This window comes from Crocodylus porosus, unplaced genomic scaffold, assembly GCF_001723895.1.
Source record: "Crocodylus porosus isolate Cpor-Errol unplaced genomic scaffold, CroPor_comp1, whole genome shotgun sequence".
Lineage (NCBI taxonomy): Eukaryota > Metazoa > Chordata > Crocodylia > Crocodylidae > Crocodylus > Crocodylus porosus.
This window is the reverse complement of record NW_017728906.1, coordinates 177526710-177548764: the sequence shown is the minus strand read 5'-3', so window position 1 is coordinate 177548764 and position 22055 is coordinate 177526710.

Genomic DNA, 22055 nt, shown 5'->3' with positions numbered 1-22055 from the left:
AAGTAGCAGCACAAATTTGTGTTGCTACTATTTGTGCCACTGAAAGCTCACACCCCTGTACATCTGGATGAGGCCTTGCTGTTGTTATTAACTGAAAATGTTGAGACAGTGGATATACAAGTTCCAACGCTGCTGCTAACCATGCATATGTCATTAAGGGAACTTCATTTTTTCCATTTTGGGTTCCTAAATCCTAAACAATAACATAAAAAATATTATGGTAATATTATTTAAGGTGGCAAAATCAATCACTCCAAGTTAAGACATGCCAAAAAAGGGGGGGAGGGGGATTCATTGTGCATATGCATGAGGATACAATCTTAAATGGATATTTTGTCTTCAGTCATTATCATTCCTAAGCATACTCTACTGCTATTAAAAATCTAGAAGACCGTATCTCAGCATTAGGTGGTCCAAACTACATTGGATTAAATGCCATAATTCCTCATTCTTTTTCTTTCAGGATATTTGTATAAAATTGTAGGGATACAATCCACTGTGGAGATAGCCTTCTGCAATGTTGATCTTCTTAAGCCTGTCCAGAAGTGTAGTTGCTTTCTGTCAGTCTGCATAGTGCATAAGAAGCTGGGAGACTGGGACTTGCAGACCACTGTGCTCTTGCAGCTTGCATGTGGAGAAGTATAAGAGGTGGTTTGTTAAAAAAAACTGGTGTATTCTATTTGTTCCCCATGAACATCAATGGACAATCTGCTAAAAGTGAAATGATTTAATTGCCTAGCTGGTCAAGAGTGATATGCAAAGATAACCTTCATAGAAATTCCCTTGGAGGGAGCAAGAGTTATCTGTGCAGAGAAGACAGGATGCAGCTTGTACTAATTTATTTCCATATTAGTCTTCATGGAATAGCTATGCAGTCTCCTTCCTACTCCTTGAGTCATAATTTGTATACCGTTCGTTTTGTGAATGCTTCACTCATGCAATGAGGTGCAAAAAGACTCCAGAACAGTCTAAAAAATGTCTTGGCAAAGGTAAAGGCTAATGAAGTCATAGGCCTTTCTGAGATCTCAAGGACTCTTGTTTTGCTTTCAGCTTTGATCCTGTACACTTTGACGAAACTAGCTGCTAAGGATCCTGACAAGATGTTCCTGGTTTGTGAACAAACACAGGCTCTTTCCGTTTCCAGTGGCTTTGGTTCATTTCCCAGCCTAAATACAAAAATAACTACTTAAGGAATTTTAGTAAAGGGAGGGGGGAAATCAAAATTAACTCAAGGAAAGAAAACCAGGTGCCATCTTAGCATTATATCCAAATGAGAGGCAGCTGTTTAAATGTAAATATTAAACAAGAGAAAAAGAATGCCTTAATTAGCCCTCAAAAGGCCACAGGAAAGCTATAAGAATGCACCTGACACTAAGCAGTATGAGATAAACTCATTCCAGCTGTCATTGAACTGACTGTTTGAAGGCACAGCAATGCTATTTTGTGCAAACAATTTAAAATGCTTAGGGAACTGCAATTAGCATCAACATGCATAGAGTAAGTGAATGCAGCCTGCTGGTGTTTATTTGACTTTGAATTGCTATATATACACATATACTTATATATAATGTTATATGTTATAGCTAGTTAGCTATATATATATTGGCTGTGTACCAGGCATTTAAAGTTGTATTTTAGATGTTTATGCACTGCTGATAGAATTATGGCATTGGATGCTGAATGAAAGAGGGGCTACTGACCTGGCTTCACATATTCATAAACTCATAGATAGAATCATAGATTGTAAGGGGCTGGAAGGGACTTCACAAGATCATCAGGTCCAGCCCCCCTGCATTAGGTAGGAAAGACAACTGGGATCAGGTGACCCCAGCAAGGTGACATCCAGTCTCCTCTTGAATATTTCCAGGGTAAGCAATTGCACCCCTCTGGATGGAGCTTATTTCACAGTCTGGACACTGTAACTGTGCAGAATATTTTCCTGTCTTAAGCCTGAAATGGTCTTCCAGGAGTTTGTTGCTCCTGGTTTTCCCTAAGGGTGCTCTGGTTAATAGTTGTTCACCAAGCCCTTGATGTACTCCCCTGATGTAGTGGTAAGCTGCTAACAAGTCCCTTCTCAGCCTTTTTTTTTTTTAGGCTAAAGAGACCCAAGTCCCCAGCCTTTCCATGTATGGCTTGCCTTGCAGGTCTCTGATCATATGGGTAGCTCTCCTCAGGGCTCTCTCAAGGTTTTCCACATCCTTGTTCAAGTGCAGTGTCCAGAACTGGACACAGTACTCCAGCTGCAGTCTCACCAATGCCAAGTGAAGCAGAAGAATCACTTCCTTGATTTTGCTTGAGATGCATTGGTAGATGCTTGCCCAAGTGTGGTTTGCCTTGCTGGCTACAGCATTGCACTGACAGCTCGTGTTCATACTATGGTCTATTATTACCCCTAGGTACCTTTCAGTCATGGTGCTAGTCAGTTTGGCACTACCAAGCCTGTAAATATGTTGGGGATTGTTCATCCCAAGATGGAACACTTTATACTTCTCAGTGATGAACTTAATCTTGTTCTGATCTGCCTAACGTGTCAGCCTGTCTAGGCTGCAGATACAGATGGACCTATTTTCAAGTGTGACCAGGCTCCTCCATAACTTGGTGTTATCCATGAACTTGGTCAGTGAGCTCTTCACCCCCACATCCAAATCATTGATAAAGATGTTGAAAAGCACTGGACCAAGCATGGACCCCTGAGGGACACCACTGGCCACTTCTCGCCAGGATGACACAGATCCGTTCATTAGAACTCTCTGGGTCCTACCCCATAGCCAGCTCCCAAATGTCACAGGAGGGGGTCCCCAGAGATGGCCGTGACACCCCTAGAGCTCCGTGACCATTGGGCAAGATTGGCACAGGCACCCTTTTCCTCACCTGCCATGTCTTGTTGGTAACTATAATAAGTAGGGAGGCTACCCTCAAGTTTGTGTTTGGACATGGTCCTGATGGACCCCACTGAACCCTGTGGGTTCTTGGACCCCTTTTTGGTCCTGCTCAAAGTGGTTGCCTCACAGAACACCCACAGCCTGATGGGCTACATGCATGGCTCCAAAACCACCCCTTTACCATGCCCCAAGCCTCACAAATGGCATTCACACATTGTTTCTCTGAGGCCCTAGCCTAACTCGGCCTCCAGTCATTGCTGGGCTCTCTGCAGCCCTGTCTCTGCACCGCCTAGCGCTGGGCTCTTTGCAGTCCCTTCATCACTGTGTTGCCTGACACTGGGGTCCCCACACTGTAGTGGGCCCCCAGTGAGGCCTCCTCCTTCCTCAGTAGCTTCATCCCGGTCCACTGGTTTATAAATGACAACCAAAATGTGAGCCCCTGGGCTATAATATAATACAAGCAGTTCATGTCCCTTTAAAAGAGTCAAACTTCCTGCCATCACTAGGTGCCTTGTAGGCCAGGGTACCTGGTGAGCTCCTGGAGCCCCATTAGCCCTATACACAGCATATCAAGCAATCACAGCATCTCTGGACAATTCTTCCCCGGAGGCTCCTTCCCCCAGCTGCTGCCAGAGAACTAACTTATACCAGCCTCAGTCCTGGGGTTTGTATGTGCCCAGGGCCTTGCCTTCTTCCCATCAGCTGACTGGGTGCAGGTGCAGGCTAATTCCCTTGTTGGTCTGCTGCCATAGTAACCTGCACCTGTGAGTTTCCGTCTGGCTTTTAGGGCCCTCCCCCTAGGCAGTTTCTGTTCTTAAAGGAGAAGGCACCTTAGTGCCCTGCAACACCTACCCACCTAACTGTCAGGCAGTTAAGCCTGCAATCCTCCAATTTTCCCATGAGAACATCATGGGATACCAGATCAAAGGCCTTTTGGAAGTCTAGGTATACAATGTCAACCTCCTCTCTCTTAATTAGGTCACAGATTACCTAGTCATAGAAGGAGATGAGTTTGGTTAGACAAAGCGTGGCTGTGATGAAGCCCGCTGCTTGTCATTCAGAACCCTACCTTCTGCAAGCATAACACACATAGACTCCTTGATTAATTTTTCCAGGATTTTCTTTGGGATATAAGTTAGGAGAATTGGCTTATAGTGGCCCAGGTCCTCTCTCCTTCTCTTCTTGAAGATGGGCATAATGTTGGCCTTCTTCTAGTCCTCAGGGACCTCCCCTGAACACCATGAATTTTGGTAAAGTTTCACCAGAGGTCCCACAATGACTTCAGCCAGCTTCTTCAACCCTCTAGGATAAAGTTCATCCAGTTCTGCTGACATATAAATGTCTAACTTCTGTAACTGATCACGCACCAGCTCAGCATCAACAGTAGGAAGGCAGTCATTCCCACCATGCCCATTCTGAAACTTATAAGAATATAATACTTACTATAAAGCTTAAAAGAATACAATACTTTGTTTTTAATCTAGGTTTGTACCTTTCAAATCTGAATTACAAAATGAGAGGATATGGGTTACAAAGGAGAATTTTTCATTGACATAGCAATTGTCCATATTGAAAAACTGGAAATGATTTGTATGGTGCAACACAGTACATTTTGCAATTAGGAAAATGTAAACGTGCTCTTAAAAATCATCTTGTAGACCACAGAGGACAGAGTTAAGGTTGCTGGTGTTTGAACTTGGCCATACTGGACTACAGATAATTTCTTTGTTTTATTTAATACCTGTATGGAGAATGACTGTGGACAAATGCATTTGCTGAGAAATATGGCTGTATTCAATATCTTCCTGTTCTGAGGTTTGGTTTTCCCTCAGAAACCTTAAATTTTTAGTCATTTTTTGTGTGTTTCAAATATATATGGCATGCACTTAAGGTACTCAAGCGTTGCTTACTTCCAAGACTTCCATCAATGCTGCATTAAGGTTGATGCTTAGTGCAATGTGGGTTACAGCTGTACCTGAAGTAGTTTTTGAAGACACTCCTATGAGTAATTTAATTCAATACAACAAGCAGGAGTTGTTAAAAAATCAGGGAAACAAAAGTGAATAAACTTTAAGCACAGTCAGAAAGAAATAAGCATACCCTCATTAAATTCTAATGACATTTGTATTATGTTCAAAGCAGGTGCAATGTAAGTTCATGGAAGGTGTTTCAATACTTTTGGTCAGTTAGGAATATTAAGAGCTTGATCCAAAGCCCATAGAAGTCTGTGCAAGTCTTTAGTAGGTCAATGGCAAACTCCATATGCTGTTTCAAGATGAGATTAATCCTTTTGTTTTTGCTGAGAAGAACAGTGGTATAAGGAGTCTGTGTTCAGCAGTTACACTAGGGATCTTGTCAGGACAACTCCTCTGCAAGTAATGGAAAAGGAAGTCTGTTAGAAGGGTACTGATCAGAAAGAACACTAAACAGTTCTAATCCCAAATATGACATGCCAGCTGTTGAGTTGATCCAAAATGCCCAGGAAACATTATTTTATAGCTTATAGCAAGTGTTGTGTTTGTGCCCTGTTCTTGAAAGCTGGCAAATCTCTCACAGAGCTCTGAGTGATAAGCATGGAAGGTAGAAAACATACCAGCTGTTCTTTTTATGTATTTATTTATTTATTTATTGTGAAACATGTGATGGGAACAATGAAAGCAGAACCTGTTTAATACATGTCTGATAGAAACGTCTAACTGTAACCACAGTACCTAAGGGCATGACCCTTAACAAAATATGTAATAATGTTGACGCTGAGGTTGAAGCATGGGTCCCAAGCATTTGAGAAGGAACTGAAACTATTTCTTGTCTCATGGAACAGGGAGGATCATCAAGGTGGAAGGAGCTTCTGTATATTTGTTCTCAAATGTATCTGAAATGCAATTTGAAACCTTGAATAGAAAAAACGTGGGGCTTGTCAAAGTTTCATAGTTGGTAGGGTTGGAAGGGACCTGAGTAGATCATCAAGTCCGACCCCCTGCCATGGGTAGGAAAGAATGCTGGGGTCAAATAACCCCGGCTAGGTGTCTATCTAGCTTCCTTTTGAAGACCCCCAGCATAGGAGCGAGCACCACTTCCCTTGGAAACTGGTTCCAGATCCTAGCCACCCTGACAGTGAAGTAACGCCTCCTGATATCTCGCCTGAATCTACTCTCCCTCAACTTATGTCCGTTATTTCTTGTTACTCCCAGTAGTGCTCAGGGCAACAGGGACTTTTCCATGCCCTGATGGTCCCCCTTGGTCAGTTTATAGATGGCCACCAGATCCCCTCTCAACCTTCTCTTGTGGAAGCTGAATAGGTTCAAGTCCTGTAGCCTCTCCTTGTAGGGTCTGCTTTGCTGCCCCCGATCATGTGAGTGGCCCTCCTCTGGACCTTCTCGATGCTGTTCACATCCTTACTGAAGTGCGGTGCCCAGAACTGGAAGCAGTACTCCAACTGTGACCTGACCAATCTTGCATAGAGGGGGAGGATCACCTCCTTGGACCTGCTCATGATGCAACTATGGATGCATGACAAGGTGTGGTAGCCTTCCAGACCACGTCCCCACATTGTCAGTCCACATTCATCTTGGAGTTAATAGTGACTCCAAGATCTTTTTCTGCTTCTGTGATGATGACAAGGGAGTTCCCGAGCCTGTAGGTATGCTGCTGGTTCTTCCTCCCCAGGTGCAATACCTTGCACTTGTCAGTTTTGAAACCCATCCTGTTCTCATCCACCCACCCCTGTAACCTGTCCAAATCTAATTGCAGCCTGTCCCTCTCCTCTAGTGTGCCCACTTCTCCCCACATCTTAGTGTCATCTGCAAATTTGAACAAGGTGCTTTTCATCCCCTTGTTCAAGTTGCTGATGAAGACATTGAACAGTGTGGGCCTGACGACTGAGCCCCGGGGAACCCCACTGCCCACATCCCTCCAGGTCGAAAATGACCCGTCCACCACCACTCTCTGGGTGCGGCCCTCCAGCCAATTAGTGACCCATTTGACTGTGTAGGTGTTGAAACCACAGTCACCTAATTTTTTAATGAGAATAGGGTGAGAGACAGTGTCGAAGGCCCTCCTAAAGTCCAGAAAGACTACATCCACCATGACACCTGCATCTAAGTATTTTGTGACCTGGTCATAGAAGGCCACCAGGTTGGTCTGACAGGACCTTCCTCTAATGAACCCATGTTGGTTGCCCCTAAGCATAATCTCCCCTGCTGGTCCCTCGTAGATATGCACCTGGATAATATTCTCAAAGAGCTTTCCCAGGACAGAGGTAAGTCTAATGGGCTTATAGTTTCCTGAATCCTCCTTCCTCCCTTTTTTGAAAATGGGGATCACATTGCCCTTTTCCAGTCCTCTGGCACCTTGCCAGAGCACCATGAGTACTCATAAAGCTGTTCCAGGGGTCCTGCAATGACATCTGCTAATTCCTTCACTACTCTGGGGTGGAAATTATCAGGACCTGCTGATTTGAACACATCTAGTTTCACCAGAAGTTCCCTGACTAGGACCTCACTGGCCCTGGGCCTGGCTGTGCCTACCCTGGGACCGTCGGTGATCCCGGTGGTGGTGGGGGATGACCTGGTCCCTGTTCAGTAGTTAGATACCCACCACAATGGAGAGCTGCCAAATAGTAGATGATATCAGTCAGAATATGAAACTGATAAAAAACAGGAAAACAACATAAATAGTATATACGTTATGCTGCTTACACACACACACACACACACACACACACACACACACACACAGACAGAGCATATATATTCTCCATACATGGTAGATATGTGTGTATAGTAGTGTAAGAGTGATGATGTAGCCGTGATGGTCCAGGAATTATGCAAGAGGCAAGGAATATGCAAGAGGCGGGGATTTCTTAGGTGATATCTTTCATTAGACCAACTATGTAATTGGGATAAAGTTAGAGAGGATTTTGAATGCAAGACATTTTTCTCGAGTTTGATCACAAGGAGCCAATTGCTCTGTGTGTGTATACACATATGAATTATACAGACATAAATACCAAAGATTCCCATTATCATCTCTCCTTTTTGCTATGCTAATGAAAACATGGATTCAATGATCTTCCGAGGTCCCTTCCAGCTCTAATGTCTATGAATTTATGAGTTTGTTCAGTTCATCAGAAACAATCCACATATACAAGGAATAAACACAAGACAAGAGGAACATAAACTAGAAGTATATTTTGATGATGGTATTTCATAACACATATATGATGCATATATACTCACACATCACCATGTATATACTATTAATATTGTAGTAATATACAGTATATCTTATACAGTGATTAATATTAAACTGTATTTTAACGGTTTCATATAGCCACTGATATCACTTCTTATCAGTTGCTCCATTGTGACTGGCAGCTCAATACTTTGAAAAATCCACATAAAGCTTTTACACAGGTATTTCTGTAAAATAAATAACAGACATCAAGTAAGGCTGAGCATGCATGGTGTCTATTGTCATGAAAAAAGAAGAAAAAGCCTTTGAAGGCTAGCAAACATTATCTTATTCCAAATATTATTTTTGTTAGTAACAGACTCTGTGCAAACATTTAGGGAGAGTCCCTGTTCTAAATTTGTAAGATAATTAGACAAGACAAGAAAGTGGCAGGCAGGGATGCAGGATCATGGAATGGTCAAGTCAAGCAAGTTAATGTCAATACTAGAAATAGAAGGCAGGTCTCTTGACTTCCTGACCAACATACTATCTTTTAGACTATATTGTCTTCTCAAACTACACTGATTTAAAAGTTGCATGATACTGGATGATATTCTGAGAAGAAACTGACAAGGACCAGAGACAAAGATTCCAGTGGAGAAAAATGAAGCAAAAAGTAGGTGTAGGGAAGAATAATTGCAGGGAGGAATAGAAAAATGTAGTATTAATGACAATAAAGTGGCTAGTAGAACTGCATGCAGGAGTGACTGCAGTGAAATATCCCATATATTAGTCCACTTATGTTTAACTCAGCTCAAGAAACCCCCTTGTTGGGAAGAAGAATAACAAGACACCAAAAAAAATTGGTTCTTGCAATTGGTTCTTGCTATTTGATAATGGTAGTAATTAGCTGGATAGATTGCAGAAGAATTTTATTCCATTCCTCATTAAAACTAATGAGCCACTGAAGCAATGGTTCTATTGTATTTCTCTATATTCTTATCTCTATAAACTAATAGATTTACCAGTCCCAATTCACAGCCATTATAACTATGCATGCTGCAATCTTTCATAAGTACTTTACAAAAGTCAGATTTTAAAAGGGTCCTATTACTATTTCCAGGCTCTCCACTGTGAAGATTTCATCAGACAGTTCATTGAGGATATTACTAGATGTCTATAGATTTCCACAGAATGTTGTAGCCAGCATTGGACAACAGTCAGGGTTTATAAATAAGTTTTCCTCAACTGTTGTAGAATACACTATGGCAATTACTCCTGGCTATACTGAGTACTTCAGACAATTATTAAGTAACACTGGACAGTTTAATTTTCATTATTAACATCTGGTGAACTCTAGTCCTGTTCCATGTGATATATGATGCAAAGGAACATTACAACTGCAGTATAAGGATGAAAGACTTGCATCATAGCTTCCCACTAAATCAGAGACAGTGATCATAACTTACTAATGAGGGTGGACACCAGGAATATCTGAAGGGGTCTCTCCCAGAAAAAGACCAGTTCCCCCTTGTAAAGGCTCTCAGGCTGCTGGCAGATGTGCAGCTAGAAATTGTAGGATCTGACATACGATCTCCACAATTACACCTCCTGTTCTGGGCTCCCCCTGCACCAGGAAGGAGTAAACTTCCAAGTGGCAGGGAGCTCTGTCAGCTGATTTGGGCTCCCAGTTGTGGGAGCACATCATGCACACACAATCATAGAAAGTTAAGATTGGAAGGGACCTCAGGAGGTCATCTAGTCCAACCCCCTGCTCAAAGCAGAACCAGCCCCAACTAGATCATCCCAGCCAAGACATTGTCTAGTCTGGTCTTAAAAACCTCCACTTAAAAACCTCTAAGGATGGAGATTCCACAACATCTCTGGGTAACCCGTTCCACTCTTTTACTATCCTCCTAGTGAGAAAACTCTTCCTAATATCTAACCTAACCTCCTCTTGCTGCAACTTGAGTCTTATTCTATCATTGCAAAAAGGTCCCAGTATGAAAAAGGTTGATATCTTGTCCAACTCACACCCATCAGGCCCTGCTGGTGCTGCTTAACCCAAAGCCACAACCCCCTCACCCCCAAGCGACAACCCTCTGCCTCCCCAGGCAGTGCTGGTGCCCCTCACTCCTGATCTGCAGTCCCCTGCCTTCCCCCTGCCAGAGGAGGCCCCCAGCTGCCTCTGTCCCACCAGGGCCAGAGCACAAAAAGTGAGTCTGTATATATGAGCACTGCATATATGAGCACTGCATATATGAGCACTGCCCTGTGCCACCAAGCCAGGCACACAGCTCCCCACTGTGAAGAACTGCCTTGCTTCCTTCCACCGATTCCACTGATTCTCTCCCCTCCCCCCCCACTGCTCTGTCATCTGCCACCACTGAAAACAGTCCAGCTCCATCCTCTTTCAAACTGCACTTCAGGTAGTTGAAGGCTACTATTAAATCCCCTCTCCTTCTTCTCTTCTCTAGACTAAATAAGCCCCATTCCCTCAGCCTCTCCTCATAAATCACATGCCCCGGTCCCCGAACCATTTTTATCACCCTCCACTGGACTTTCTCTACTTTGTTCATATTCTTTCTGCAGTTGTGGGGGGGGGAGCAAAACTGAACAAAGTACTCCAGATGTGGCCTCACTAATCTGGAATCGAGGGGAATAATCATTTTCCTTGACCTGCTGGAAACACACCAACCAGTGCAGCTCAATATGCTATTAGCCTTCTTGGCAACAAGTGCACACTGTTGGCTCATATTCAGCTCACTGTTGGCTCATATTCAGCTCATTGTCCACTGTAACCCTCAGGTCCTTTTCTGCATATCTTCTACCCAGCCAGTCAGCCCCCATCCTGTACTAGTGCATGGGATTGTTCCATCCTAAATGTGGGACTTTGCACTTAACCTTGCTGAACCTCATGAGATTTCGTTTGGTCCAGTCTTCCAATTTGTTTAGATTACTCTGAACCTTGCCCTACCCTCCAGCATATCTACTACTCCCCCCAGCTTGATGTCATCTGCAAACTTGCTGAGGGTGCACTCTATGCCATCTTCCAGTTTGTTAATGAAGGTATTAAACAAAACCAGGTCCAGGACCAACCCCCTGGGCTCTCCACTTGATACTGGCTGCCAACTAGACATTGGGTCATTCATCACTACTGTCTGAGCCTGATGCTCCAGCCAGTTTTCTATCCATCTTACAGTCCATTCATCCATCCCATTCTTCCTTAGCATGCCTGGGAGAATGTGTGAGAGACTGTATCAAAAGCCTTGCTAAAATCAAGGTATACTATATCACTTGTCTCCCCGCATCCACAGAGCCAGTCACCTCACCATAGCAGGCAATCACATTGGTCAGGCCTGACTTGCCCCTGGTGAATCCATGCTGACTGTTTCTGATCACCTTTTTCTCCTCCAAGTGCTTTGAGATGGATTCCTTGAGGATCTGCTCTGTGATTTTTCCAGGGACTAAGTGATGCTGACTGGTCTGTAATACTTTGGATCTTCCTTTTTCCCTTTCTTAAATATGGGCACTGTTTGCCCTTTTGCAATCAGCTGGAACCTCTCCTGAACACCAAGAGTTTTCAAAGATAATGGCCAATGGTTCTGCAATAACATCAGCCAACTGTCTCAGCCCTCTTGGGTGCATCCCATCTGGTCCCATGGACTTGTATATGTCCAGCTTTCTAAATAGTCCTTAACCTGCTCTTTTGCTATTGTTGTTTGCTCACCTCCTCCCCAAACTGTGCTGCCCAGTACAGTAGTCTAGGAGCTGACCTCGCCTCTGAAGACCGAGGTGAAAAAGATATTGAGCACTTTAGCCTTTGATGCATCCTCTGTCACAAGGTTTCCTCCCCCATTCAGTAAGGGAGCCACACTTTTCCTGATCCTCCTCTTGCTACTGATTTACTTATAGAAACTTTTCTTGTTATCCTTCACATCCCTTGCTTGCTGCACTCTAATTGGCCTTTGGCCTTCCTGACTTCATCCTTGCTTCATCATGCCCAAGCAATGCTCTTATACTCCTCCCTAGTTATTTGTTTAAGTTGCTACTTCTTATAGGCTTCCTTTTTGTGATTTAGTTTATTGAAGAGTCCCCACTGAGCCAAGCTTATCTTCTGCCATACTTGCTAGTCTTCCTGCACATTGGGGTGGTTTGTTCCTGCACTCTCAGTAAAGCTTCTTTAAAGTACAGCCAACTCTCCAGGACTCTCCTCCCTCTCAGACTGGTTTCCTAGGGGCGATGCCCATGAGTTCCCTGAACGAGTTGAAGTCTGCTTTTCTGAAGTCCAGGGTTGTTACTCTGATGCTCTCTATCCTTCCTTTCTTCAGGATCCTGAACTCAGTCATTTTGTGGTCGCTGCTGCCCAAATTGCCATCCACTACTACATTCCCCACTAATTCATCCTTGTTTGCGAGCAGTAGGTCAAGAAGAGCATTGCCCCAAGTTAGTTGCTCAAGCACCTGCAGCAGGAAGTTGTCCCCAACACTCCCCCAAAACTTGAGCTGGTAGGGAGGCTATACCACTCACAGCTACCTCCTAATCCTGGCAGGGGTGGGTAGTCCTGTCCCTGTAGCCATCTCCTCTCCCCACCCCCCCCAGGTAAGTTCCAAGGCACTTTTGTCACTGGGTGCTTCAGAACTATGGTGAGAAATGAGGCAAAGGTGCCCTGACTCAGGAGGGACCACTGCATCCTGAGATACTGGAAGATTTCAACTTGGGCAGAACAGCTGTGTGGAGTGCCCACACCTTAACTGAACAGGAGCAAAATTAGACAGACTAGAGATAATCCTGTCCTACAGTGGCATAACTTTAAAATGAATGATGAATGCTTTAAGACACTTAAAGGCATTATCATGCAGTCAATCCAGTGGTTAAGAGCTCCAGAAGCCACCTAAAATTATCATGTAACAAGGCCCTATGCTTTCAACCTGGGGATTCCTTTTAACGTATTGTACACAGCGCAGCTTTCACTGAAGTATATGTGATATTAAATATAGATGCTGAAGATCCAGGAAATAGATAAACTCATGAAATATTTATTTGTTCTTTCAGTGTATTTAATTAGTACTAGTGACCAGCGTATTACTTAAGTGACTTGGAAATATTCGAAGAAGAGTTTGAATTCTATCTCAATGCATAATGACCCTCGTCTGATATAACTTAACATCAATCCACTAAAACCAAAAGCTGGGCCTGTTTTTCAGGCATCTCCTTGAAGATAACTAATTATCACCTCAAGCTTGACATGGCCAATGCAAAGCCTTTAAACTTCTTTTTAAACTCCTTCCCAATACTTCCTTTCACAAAGAGCAGACAACATCACCACTGATATTATTTAAGTCCATAACCTGATTGTCATCTTCGATATGGAAGATGTCGAACTCTTCTCTAGTTCTTCCACCTTCAGGCCAATTCTTGAACATTCTTTCTGTATAAAATATACTGTACAACATTTCCTACCAACCCATACAGATAAAACTTATCCAGGCTCTTACCCCCTGCTTCAAAACATTTAATTTTTGTCAAATCTAGAGACAAATGAGACAAATGTAGCCTTGTCCTGATCAGCCCTATTCAGAATGCTGCTGTGAAGATAATTCTCCTATCTTGTCACTTTGATCACTCCACCCCTAGACTGACTTGTCTTCTCTATCACATCAAACATGTTACTTGTCTTCACTTCCAGAACCCATCAAAGCCTGTATCTTCCGTGTCTCTCAATCTCCACTTGCCCATGATGCCCTCACTCTGATTCACTTATTGACTTCTGTATTTGCATTTTGACCCATTCTGCTCTTTAGTCTTGGAAATAGTTCTCTGTAAAGTAAGTTACCAAATTATCCCGCAAGCCTCTTTTAAAAAATCTCTTTTGCAAGGATGTATACAAAATATTTAACAGCCAGATGGTCAATGTGCTTGACTACTGCCTGTTATGCTGCACAATATGATCTTACCATCATTTTGGGTTCTCTTGCCCATACACACCTGTTGTCCCTTGTATTATATAAAGCTTGTCTTTTTATTTTGTATCTGCACGGCACTTAACACAAAGCTGTCCTGGATAAAGAATTAGCCCCAAGGCTCATAGTAATAATACCTCATGGGCTGTGTCTGTATTATGGCATTTCAGAAGAAATATTCCACTGGCACTAGCATCAACTGAACTGACATAAATTTACAGGGAGCCATAGTGTAGGGCCCAGGAATTTTACCACCATGCTACTGAAACCTCAAAAAACCATCACAAGTTTATAGTGTGCAGTAAAATGCTGTCAGATTTCTTTCTGAAATATCCTAGTGGAAGGAAAGTTTTATCTAATGTATGAAAGACAAGTTTGTATGGGTGATACGTTTTATACTGGACCAATTGCATGGGTGGGATAGATTTAAATATGCTTTTGGGTATCATAGTACCTATCCTCAGGTCTCTGGGACAGAAGCAGTCAGAGCAGATAAAACAAAAGCTTGTGTAAAACTCTTATGTAAATAAAAACAGAATGTAAGAGGAATGATCAACAGGCAGGATAGACCTTGTAACAGGGAAGTAGAGTGGCTTTGTAACAGGGAACCTTAGCCTGTTATCAAGAAACAGGGCGGCCCCTTTAAATCCAGAACCTTCTGGTCAGTTGAGCATGGGTTGAGGATTGAACCCTGCCAGCTGGTCAGGTGACAGGAAGGGGAAGGCCAGAACCATATAAACCTTAAGTGGAGAAGGCCAGGGAGGCAGAAGAGAGGGAGACTCCCTATGACTATGGAGCAGCTGTGGCAGCCACCTTGGGAAGAATGCACTATGCTATGAGATAGACCCACAATCACATGTAAGCAGGCACTTTGCCTCTCTTACTTTTTAAAAATTCTTCTTATATGGCTATAGGGGACATGGTTGATGTTTAATGTTAAAAAGCCAGTGGTTTGTGGATGAGGCTGTAGGGGAGGAGGAGAACTTGTTAGCACCAAGGGGAACCATGATAGAGGGCTCAAGAAGCCCTGCTGCACTAGGGGTGCAGCACTAGGGCCACAAGGCCAAGGTTCCTTGAAGAGAAGACAGGAGCCTTGAAGCCAGGTCCCAGTGGCTGGAATTAAGCAAAAGGCCCTAACTACAGAAAGAGGGGCAAAGCCGGAAGGAGCTAAGGCCCCAACAGCCTGGGGCCACAGGGGCACACTGTAGAAGGGCCAGTAGGCCTGGTGTCATGGAGAGTATGGAATGGAGGGCCTTGAGCCCAAGTGAGTTAGAGCTAGAGCCTTGGAGTCAAGCCCTGCTTAGTGGGTTTACTCTGATAGGCCTAGCTAGAGAGAGAGGGAGTAAGCCTGCAGTGGCTGTGACCCCAACATAAAGAGAAATTTATGACATCTGCGAGGCACAGTGCACATCAAGGGGAGGTAGGAGCATGCATTTTGCTCTTAAGGCAACAGCCCATTATGTTATAGGTGGGGAGCCTGGAGCCTGTCAGGAAAACTGTGGGTCAGCCTCCCTCTTTTTTTTCAGATCCAAGTAACATCAAGTCGTGGCAGAAGAGTAAAATCAGGGAGTGGGGAGAAGCTAATCTCCAGAGAATGAAAATTCAGCAAGATTTGACAGGGGCACACTTAGCAGCTTAGTTAAAAAAAAATCAGCCAAAGACAGACCTGTAAAAAACCTGATGAGTAGAGAACAGGAACATGCAGGAGGGTCATTATCACCTGTGATGTGCACAGATTAGTGAGTATCTGGTAGATTATATTGGACCATGAAGTAGTTTTCTATGTTAAATCTCTGCAGTTAAGCCTCCAGACAGGAGTGTCTTATAAATTTACCTTAAGCAGGAGAACTATGAGTTCAGACACGGGTTTACTATTCTGTGAAAAATGTTCTCCTACCTCTGTTCTAGTGTCTCTGTCCTTTACTTTTTGCATGACAATTACTTTGGTATATAGTTTTCCTCTGTTTTCACTCCTGTAATTACTACAAGGGCAAATGGTGCACTGAAGGAGGTATACCACATTCTAGGATAAATATTTTTGATTTATGGATTCTGATCGTTTTATTGTAGAATGGCTTGATTGTTGTAGCAATAGAGATGAATTGACAGGTCTTGCATTTATTGTTGAGGTAAGGTCCTATTAGCTGACTCTTGATCAGCCAGCAGTTTGCTTCTGATAATGCGTTGGGCAAAGTTGAGGGGCTGTCTGAATTCTGGGGGGAGAAGTAGGGGGAAAGCTGGGACTATTCTCTCAAAGTTTGATCTTTTTGAATGTAGTCTGTCCTTGTTTGATGATCTTTCTTATTGGTTTGAGTGTGGGAAGGTGAAGGTAGGTGACAATCAAGGGTGTGCAGTCACTGGGGGTTTTATTCTTGCATTATAGTAGGTTGAAAAATATATGGTCCATTTTTCTGGTGGAGCTTCCTTGCTAGGAGAGGCAGTTTGCAATTTGGCAAGATGGGCACCATGAGTATCTTTTCAGAGCAAATGCAATATCTAAGGGCCTATCACTTTTTGGTGTGTTTGGGATGGTTGCTGGTTTTGTGGATCTAAGTGTGGTCTGTAGGCTTTTTTGTATGTAGCACTTTGTACGGTGCAATCTGGGATGTGGATTGTGGTATCTAGAAAGTTGTTCTTAGTGTAGGAATATTCCAGAGATAATTTAATTGAAGGGTGGTGGTAGTGGTTAAACCTAGAGTGGAAATCAATTAAGCGAATGCAAGTCTTCAGTTCAGATGAAAAATATCATCTATTTAATGCAGATGTAGTGCAGGATGGATGGTGCAATTTTTTATAAATTCCTCTTCCAAGTATCTCATGAAGAGGCTGGCATACTGGAGCCATCTTTGTGCCTATATCTGTGCCCATGGTTTGGAGGAAGTGTCAGACTGAAATTTTTGAGCATGAAGATGAAATGGATGATTTGTGTAATATGTTGTAGTTGCAAATTTGAGTGTAGTTTGTTTTCTTATAGGTATTTCGGGCAGACACCTGTACCTTCACAGGGTGGGATATTATTATACAGTCTGGTTCCAAACACAGGTTTATCAGGGAGGTGGTTGATATTCTGAACCTTGTGGAGGAAGGCTGATGTTTCTTCTCTGGAAAACTCACTCTTTAAGGGACAAGTAATTTCAGGATGGTCTCTATGAATCTTGATAAGTCTTTAGTGAGGGTACTATAGTTGGATATGATTGGTCTCTCAGAGTTACTTTCTTTGTGAATATATGGAAGCATATAACATGTTCCTGGATAGAAGCGTGTGCAATTAGTGAAAGTAACATTTCTCAAAGCTGGTATGGAAATGATTTGATAATATTTTCCAGTTCCGGTGTGAATATTGGTGTGGGGTCCCCATAGCAGGTTCGTTAGAGTAGCTAGTGTCAGAGAGTTGTATGTTAGCCTCTTCGATGCAGTCTTGGTGGTTGAGAATGACAACTGCTCCTCTGCTGTCCTTTGGTTTGATTCGTATTTCATTGTTGGATCTTAGGGACTCTATGGCTTCTCTCTCTAAGGGAGAAAGGTTGCTTTGGTCCTGTCTTTTGTTGAGATTTTCACTGTTATTTTTCTTCCTGAAACAGTTAGTGCAGTAGTTCAATGTGTGTTTCCATCTGCTGGGAGGTGTCTAGTCATGTTTTCATCTGTTTTACCTGTTGTAGCAGGGAGGCTGTCAGAGGTGGTTCTGTCCTGGTTGTAAAAGTATTTTTTCAGGTGAATTGGGTAGAACAAATCTTCTAATTCTCCACTTATTAGTTTCTTGCCAGGTTCTTTCTCTGGGAAGAGGTCTAGGCCTTTTGAGTACAGATTTCTGTAAGTGGGATAGGGGTTGTTGTGATAAGTTAATGATGCTGGTGTTCTAGACGCTGCTGTCTTGATTCTCTCCTCTATTGCCTGGGAGTTGTCTCTTGCTATAATAGCAAGTTCTACTTTTTCTTGTTAGATACTTTGATCAGGTGTTTTGGTAGCAGGTTTGGATCTGCACATAGTATCAAGGAAATTCTCTACTTTAATAGCTCTTAGTACATAAGAAAATGCACCCCTTTTGGGGTAGGTTAGGTAAAGAAGATGGTTTCTATTTTTTCTGCTGTTATCTGACAGTTATACAGCATATTTGGAACTATGTTAGCTTCATGTGGTTTGCATATGATGAATCTCCTAGAAATGGTGCTGTGTCTCTTTTACAAGCTTAGGGAAAAGATTCTGCTGCGTAGTCTGGCTTTTTTTCCTTGGGTTATAGATATTCCATTGTTTGCTGTGAATTCCAATACCACCCATGTTTTCATAGAGTTAAAGTAATGTTGCAACCATGGTTGTTCAAGAAATATGCAAGAGGCAAGAGTTTTTGTGGGTGATACCTGTGTATTGGACTAACTGTTTTGAACCATGTATTGGACCAATTGTCTGAGATGCATTTAAACAAGGTTTTGGGTATCACATATTCTTTGTCAGGACTCAGGTAGAGAAGTAGGCTCAACAGAGCCTCATCTAATGATCACAGCAGATCGTCTAATGTCAGCTCAATTTCACCCAAGCCCTTGTGGTTTCTGAATATGCAGTATGAATTTCCAAAGGCTCGTGAATATTAAATTTAATGTTGGTGCTGTTATACCTTCATTTGGCAAACTATACATTACTTCAGGGGATATTTTAGGGTGCAAGGAATGCAAAGGTTGGATTTCAGTCATAACAGAATTGTTACAATGCTAGAAACAGAGGCAGTTTACATGATTAGACCAAAGGCAAACAGTCTCTTTCAGAGTGCTTTCCAGAAAGATTCATAGGTTATACTTCTAAATAAATTATGTCTTTTAGTCATGCCTTGTTGTATGAACACCATGACTATATTGCCAGAGTAAGCGACTTCTAACAAAGCCTTTTCTTTGTCTACAATTTTTACAAACACCCAGGTATCACACAGGTATGACTTCAACTATCTGCCTCAGGCTATTGTACATACTTTTCCACACAAGCAAGTGCATGTCTCCCATTAATTTATAGATAACTGTAAGGGCTGGGAATTTTTCCAACAATCTTTAATATAGATATGTGTTATCAGCAGAGTTTACTTTAAGACCTAGATCTGCACAAACACTAGGATTGCTCTCCCTGTCCCAAAGATAGGAACATGTTCTCAGCTTAGATCAACTAAGACAATGGCTCCAAATACATGTTAAAATTTACATTAAGATACATTAAGAGAAAGCGACATAAGTCCTACTTCTGTCTGGCTGAGGATAAATACATCCTGTTTATACACATCATTATAAGGGAGAGAGTGGTATGAAACCAGCAATATTTTTTTTACTGATGAAAATTCATTTGGCAGCATCCGTCATTGATTCTTTCACAGAGTTTTTTCATCATTTGGAATTGTAAGACTTGGTGACTTTCTCAGGAATTTGAATGCTGCTGTGATATGTCAAGGTTGTTTGTTATGCCTGCATTGAAATTCAAACAGTTAACATGAAAATGTATTGTCATTTAAAATCTGTCTTTTAACAGTTTAATGCAAAAGGTCACTTGCATCAGGAGTGTCAGTACTTTCTTCAAAGGAGAAAAACAGGGTAGTGTTTTTTGTAAACATTTTATGAACAAAATTTGTGAATTCAATCCTCTTGCCAGTAAAGAAAGATTAAGAGCTTCTGGAAACTCACTAAGATTTCATTCAAGTTCATGATACTGTTTTGTGCCCTAAAGAAAATTGTAGCCATTTGTTTAAGCAATGAAGTTTCCATCTGTTCCATCTTGGTTTAAAGAAGCAGTATATCTTCAAAATCCTCAAGGCAATGTTTACTGAAAACATAAAATGTCCCTGAAGTGACATCACACAAACAAAACATAGATTGGAAAATTTTAAAGCTTGCACTGGCAGAAAGATTTAACTATTGTTTCATATACTTTATTCTTAAAAATTACTGAAGCCTCAGCCAGAACATTGAATTGGGTTTAAAATATATCAATTGCTGACTGAATCCAGCGGACATACCAAATTATCAGAAACCACCCCGAAATAAAAGCAAATGCAGTTTTATAATGCTGTTCAAGCAAAAATGTAATAAAATGTCAATTTGCATGTACTGTATGAAATATTCATGTTACATATCAAGTTACACTGTGGTGCAGTTTTGAATCAACATAAAAAAAAGTTTTCAAGATTAATTTTACTTAGAGAAATGTTACCTTACCAATTTGTATTTCCATTTAAAGACTATTTAGATGTGCCATTTTAGAGTCAAAGGACACTAGATAACAGAACACCTAACAATGCATTGCAGTTTGCAGAATGATTTGCTTATGTCCATAACTTCACTTATATTGAGCTTGACATACCTAACCTTCTATTATCCTATGTGGCACTGACATTTTATATATAGAATACATACACATACATATATATGTATATATATGCATACGTACATATATACACACAACAATCTTCAGAAGTCCACTCCGGTAAGGGGTTTGTGAAAGGTTGTGCTGAAGCCATATATAGGAAGCATTTGATAGATGTTACTGAGGGACTGTGTGTCCTGATGCTTTTTTATTTGTCAAAAGAAATAATGGTCTTGTATATTCCAGATATACAGACAGCTTTTGTTCTTGTTAACAGTCATGAAATCCCATTAGATAAGAACAGAATTTGAACCATAGAATAATATATTGATAATCCTGAAAAGTAGGTCCGTATTCTCTCTTGTTTGCTCTTCTTGCTTACTGTATTTCAGCAATAATGCCCTTTGGGTCAATAAAGCACACCAGCAGAAAACTGATATGAGAAGAAAGGCAGCTCCTTTATACTCTCATCCTAAAGGATATAGAAGATTTAATGGGTCATAGTATGCTTAGGGCTAACAGGATGCAGCACTGATTATTACAGTATATGGTATAACATCATTATGAAATTGTTTCTTGGGCCTGTGACGTGTTTCAAACTAGCTATATTTTAAAAAATGCCAAAAATATGCTGTTGTCAGACACATTAAAAAAATAGCTTTATTCATATATATTATGTCTCTATTTTTTTTAAATTTAATGCAGAACAGGTTTAGGTTGTAATGCATGCCATTCCAATGACTAGTTACGAAACAGGTACAAAACAAAGGTTAAATAAAACGACTCTGAATGAAATGTACTTCAGGTTAGAAATATCAGAGCCTCTTAGATACAAGTTAAATAGAATGTGGTTTATAATTCTACAAATTTGTCAGCCATCTTGCTGTTGCTTCATAATCCAGTTTTGAACTATGCATTTCCACAATACTGGAAATGCCTTATTCTATTGGTCTCTCATAAGACTGCTTATATGGAGATATTTGTGCCATTCATTCATCTGAGACAAGACAGGATTTGTTAAGTGATAGTTATGTTACAAACATATTGATTTTGATCTGTTACCTACCTAATTTTTGATGACATATTTCTTTAGTTACATCATGTGTTTTTACTAGTGCTAAGGTCAGAGTTCAGTCTTATACTGGCATAAATCAGAGTTCAGTTATATTGGCATAAATCAATGGTTTCAATGACAATACCCTAGCCTTTCTTCATAGTAATAGACAAAACATAACTTCATATTTTGATTGATTCTATACAGAAGTTTACTGAAATATTGTTAAGACATTTAGCATTAAAGCTAGTTAGCTAGAAGCCTGCTAGCTTCCTGACTTTCGGACAATAAATCAATACATCTTGTATTCCCTTTGCAGTATAAACAAGAAAGACAGGTGAAAGATAAAGCAACAGTAGTTCTAGACAACCCAGAAGCTGTGACATACAATAAGTAATGAATATGATCTTGAAACTTCTTTCCGTAGTAATAGACATGGTGAGATTAAGTGCCGTGGTTGTTGGTTGTAGCTGTGTTGGTCTAAGGACATAGGTAGACAAGGTACTTCGGGTAAATCTGATCTTTTATTAGATCAACTAAATAGTTGGATATTTAGTGCCAGCTCTTACTGTATCATAACCGGTCAAATGCAATAATAATTGTACATATTTACACTCAAGTTTTTAGTGCATAAATTAATTAAAATATAAC